Source organism: Pan troglodytes, chromosome X, assembly GCF_028858775.2.
Source record: "Pan troglodytes isolate AG18354 chromosome X, NHGRI_mPanTro3-v2.0_pri, whole genome shotgun sequence".
NCBI classification, from domain to species: domain Eukaryota; kingdom Metazoa; phylum Chordata; class Mammalia; order Primates; family Hominidae; genus Pan; species Pan troglodytes.
In genome coordinates, this window is record NC_072421.2 from 103,719,990 (window position 1) to 103,725,380 (window position 5,391).

Below are 5,391 nucleotides of genomic sequence, written 5' to 3' on the forward strand. Positions count from 1 at the left end.
CAGTCCAGTGTCTCATCTGAGACAAGGCAAGTCCCTTCTGCGTATGAGCCTGTAAAATCAAAAGCAAGTTAGTTACTTCCTAGATACAATGAGGGTATAGGCATTGAGTAAATACAGCCATCCCAAATGGGAGAATTTGGCCAAAACAAAGGGGCTATAAGCCCCATGCAAGTCTGAAATCCATCAGGGCAGTCAAATCCTAAATCTCCAAAATGATCTCCTTTGACTCCATGCCTCATATCCAGGTCACACTGATGCAAGAGGTTTGTTCCCATGGTTTGGGCAGCTTCGCTTCTGTGGCTTTGCAGGGTATAACCTCCCTCCTGGCAGTTTTTATGGACTGGCATTGAGGGTCTGCGGCTTTTCCAGGTGCATGATGCAAGCTGTTGGTGGATCTACCATTCTGGGGTCTGGAGGACAGTGGCCCTCTTCTCACAGCTCTACTAGGTGGTGCCCCAGTAGGGACTCTGTGTTGGGGCTCCGACCCCATATTTCTCTTCTACACTGTCCTAGCAGAAGTTCTTCATGAGAGCCCCACCCCTGCAGCAAACTTGTGCCTGGGCATCCAGGCATTTCCATACATCCTCTGAAATCTAGGCAATGGTTCCCAAACCCCAATTCTTGACTTCTGTGCACTGGAATGCCCAACACCACATGGAAGCTGCCAAGGCTTGAGGTTTGCACCTTCTGAAGCCATGGCCCAAGTGCTACATTGACCCCCTTCAGCAATAGCTGGAGTGGCTTGCACGCAGGGCACCAGCACTGCACACTGCATGGGGATCCTGGGCTGCACACAGCACGGAGACCCTGGGCCTGGTCCCTGAAACCACTTTTTTCTCCTAAGCCTTTGAGCCTGTGATGGGAGGGGCTGCTGTGAAGACCTCTGACATGTCCTGGAGACATTGTCCCCATTGTCTTGGGGATTAACATTCTGCTCCTCGTTACTTATGCAAATTTCTGCAGCTGGCTTGGATTTCTCCTCAGAAAATGGAATTTATTTTTCTATCACATTGTCTGGCTGCAAATTTTATGAACTTTTATGCTCTGCTTCCCTTATGAAACTGAATGCCTTCAACAGCACCCAAGTCACCTCTTGAATGCTTTGCTGGTTAGAAATTTCTTCCACCAGATACCCTAAATCATCCCTCTCAAGTTCAAGGTTCCACAAATCTCTAGGGCAGGAGCAAATTGCCACCAGTCTCTTTGCTAAAACATAACAAGAGTCACCTTTGCTCCAGTTCCAAACAAGTTTCTTATCTCCATCTGAGACCACAGCCTGGATTTCATTGTTTATATCATTATCAGCATTTTGGTCAAAGCCATTCAACAAGTCTAGGGAGTTTCAAAGTTTTCCACATTTTCCTGTCTTCTTATGAGCCCTCCAAACTGTTCCAACATCTGCCTGTTACCCAGTTCCAAAGTTGCTTCCACATTTTCAGGTATCTACAGCAGCACCCCACTCTACTGGTGCCAATTTACTGTATTAGTCTGTTTTCACGCTGCTGATAAAGACATACCAGAGACTGGGCAATTTACAAAAGAAAGAAGTTTAATGGACTTCCTGTTCCACATGGCTGTGGAGGACCTCACAATCATGGCAGAAGGCAAAGAGGAGCAAGTCACATCTTACATGGATGGCAGCAGGCAAAGAGAGAACTCTTTGCTGGGGAGTTCCTCTTTATAAAATGATCAGATCTCATGAGACTTCACTATCACAAGAACAACATGGAAAAGACGTCCCCCCATGATTCAGTTATCTCCCACTGGGTCCCTCCCACAACACATGGGAATTAAAAATGAGATTTGGGTGGGGACACAGCCAAACCATATCAATAATATTGTGTCCCTCTGATTCCAATATAATACCCACCTTTAGTTCTCTCAGTGGAGCTATCTCTGTCTCCTGGTTCTAATATTTTCATTATTACCTCATTCATTCATTCATAGCATTGTGAGTCAGGAGAGCAAGTGATCTGTGGCTAAAGCTCTGCTCTGAGGGTAGATTTCAGGTGCCAAAGAAAGGAGATGTTACTTCTGTGATCCAGATGAAAATCTAATTTCTAAGATGAGTAGGATGCACTACATCATCATAGTGAGAAATATTGATTAACTTTTTGCACAGACTGCCTGTACTTGAAAACCAGAGCCCGAGTTTCCTCATATTTGGGAGTTCCCAAGTGTCTGTTTGGTTTGTAGTAAAGATTGGACACCTGATCCCTCTTAAGATGTCATTTATCTTGAGGCATAGTGAAGTAAGGGAGGAATGCCTCAAACATGCATCCATTCTCCTCTTTGAATGAATCATTGAATGGCATTTGAGATGTGAAAATGGATGAATTTGGCTTCCAACACATTGTGGACTCAGATCCCTTGCAGCCTGAGTAGCTGTTAAGGCAACTCTAAGATTGCCCTAAGCTGGATCCCTAATGTAGGTTTGTGTGTCTGATCGGAGAGCCTGACTTGTTATCCACCCTAACCCACTGGGCTAAGGAAACCCTCATCTTTTCTAGTCATAAGGCAGACTGCTGAATATCAGGCCCAGATTCTAATCTGGCCCAGGTCTACAGAGCTGCAAGAACACCACATACATAATGCTTACAGATTTAGATAGATCGATCGATAGATAGATGATAGATGATAGATAGATAGATAGATAGATAGATAGATAGATAGATAGATAGATATAGATAGATAGATACATACATACATACACACATAGAAATAGAGATATCCTGATGAGGAAAGAATAAAACCATGAGTCTGGTAATAGCCAAGTGTAAGAATAAATCCCCTCAACCCTCAGCCTAGCAGAAGCAGCCCCCTTAAACCCATGCTATTGGAGAGCAGCCTCCCTGTTCCTGGAGACAAGCCAATAACTTCATCTAAGACACCTACCTCAAAAGAAATTGCTTGTGTCAATATCCAGCACTGACATTTTTAATTGCTTCCAACCCATGACAAAAGTAAGTTGTTACACAGCACAAGGAGCAAGATACAATCTCTAAATAGGTGGAAAATACCCTATATTTAGAAGGAAATACAGGAACTGGCTAATATGCATTAGCATCAGCTAGGATAATATATGTTGGAACAGATATTGAGGTTGTAAAACTAACAAGGAAAGGGAACAGAATATGCAATCATAGGGGGAAACTTATTGGCATGGGATCACACACCTGTTATTCAGAGTTCACTGACTTGGAGCTGGCCTAATAACGCTGCTAGGGTGTCATCTTTAAGCCTTGACCATGACAGCCCACTCAAACTTTCTTGCCAGAGTACTGAGGAATTGGTGAGAAGGTCAAATGAAGTAGCAGTATTAGAAGTGACTTATTGAGTGAGACAAGAGGACCTATCTCTGAACTATTTTCCCTAAAAGGGCAGAGAAGATATTTTGATAAGGAATGTGTTGATGAGGAGGAACACTAACATTTTTTAGAAGCTTGATGTTGGCTCTCCTTTGCAAATCATGGTTGGAAGTAAACTATGTTGCAATGGAGATGATAAGATTCCAAAATGGTAGGGCCCAGGTGACAGCATGAAACCTCAGGGGCATGGTAGGTATCATTCCCTTAATGGAAAGCAAGGTCAGAGTGGAGTCTGGCTAACTTGACTGACAGAAATGTCAGAAGCTGTGACAATGCCTTATAGATAGTAGTATTCCAGGGCTAGATGTACAGACAGCTGGCTGATGTATTACTTCTTTTGTACAAAAATAAAAGATGTGACTTTGGGAGGCCGAGGTGGGCGATCGCAAGGTCAGGAGATCGAGACAATCTTGGCTAACATGGTGAAACCCGGTCTCTACTAAAAATACAAAAAATTAGCTGGGCGTGGTTGTGGGCTCCTGTAGTCCCAGCTGCTTGGGAGGCTGAGGCAGGAGAATTGCTTGAACCCAGGAGACGGAGATTGCAGTGAGCTGAGAGCATGCCATTCCACTCTATCCTAGGCGACAGAGAGAGACTCCATCTCAAATTAATAAATAGATAGATAAATAAATAAATAAATAAATAAATAAAAGATGTGACCTGGCAAGCCAAAGTCTGATGTTAGCAGCTGCAGTGGAAAATTATGGCTCCCCACCAATTTTGCAGATCTGCAGTGCAAATTGCCCTGCTACTCAAGCCATATGACTCAGCATAACTGATAATGCTTAAGATATCTATGGTGGTTAAGCATGAAGTATCTAGCCATTATACGGGTGCTATAACACATAATTCTGAGGTTCTGAAGAAAACCCATATCTCCTGTAAACTACTTGCCATTTAAAAACATACCCTCATATGCTATTAAGGCATAATAGAAATAGAGTGCCTAATCAAGAGACAGCAAGTGACAACATGACGTGAGCTGCCCATCATAAGATGTACATTTAGATTCACCAAGTGATAAGGGCTGACAGGGTAAATAGCAATTCACCCCATGACGGAAATGCCATATATGAGATCCAGAGTGAGAAGGCATCAATAAATCAGCAGATTACACAAAACTGCCATGACATTGACCATTGTTGCAATAATGCCTCCTCTCAAAACACTTCTATGACCATGGGTCAGGAGGTTATCTATGACCAACTGATGGAAGAGGAAAATATCAAGCTGAATGCACAGATGTCAGCATTACAGATAGCTGTAAATGTACTGCTCCTACACTTTAGCCTCAGTTGGAGTAGCCCTGAAGATTAGCGTTGGAGGAGAAACTCTTAGTTGGCAAAGCTGTGAACAGTACACCTGCTACTTCACTTTACAAAGGGACTAGTGGCCTGAAGTTGTTTCCTGGACTGTGGAGAACAACTTGGCTGGTGTGTCTGAGTCTTGGAATGAGAAGGGCTGGAAACTGAAAAAAAGAAAATGTGGATTAGAGGCACATAGATGGAATTATGGGAATGGAAACAAATCATATGTATCTCTGTGCCTCATTCTTAATGGCCATGCAAGAGAACTGACTGTAGAGAAGGCACTCAACAACCAAGTGGACCTAATGACTCATGCCATGAATGTCAAACAACTTCTTTCCTCAGTTATCTTATTTCTGGCACATAAATCCATGAATTGTCTTGGTGGCAGGGATTAAGCCTAAGCACGAGCTCAACAGCATTGGTTCTCTCTTGTCAAAGGTGATCAAGCTACTGCCACTGCTCAATGTATATCTTTGCAAGAGCAACATCTGATGCTCTGCCCTCAATTCTATACCTTCCTTCAAAGACACCATCCAGCTACTCGGATCCATGTTGAATGCACTGCACCCATAGTAGTTATTCATCCTAACAAAAGTGGATACCAACTTCTATCCCAGAAGATTGAGCGCGACCTGCCTGTAGTGATGTCCAATTTAATAACACATCCTTGTTTGAATTTTCTTCTTTTCTTATTTCACCACTAATTTTTCTCA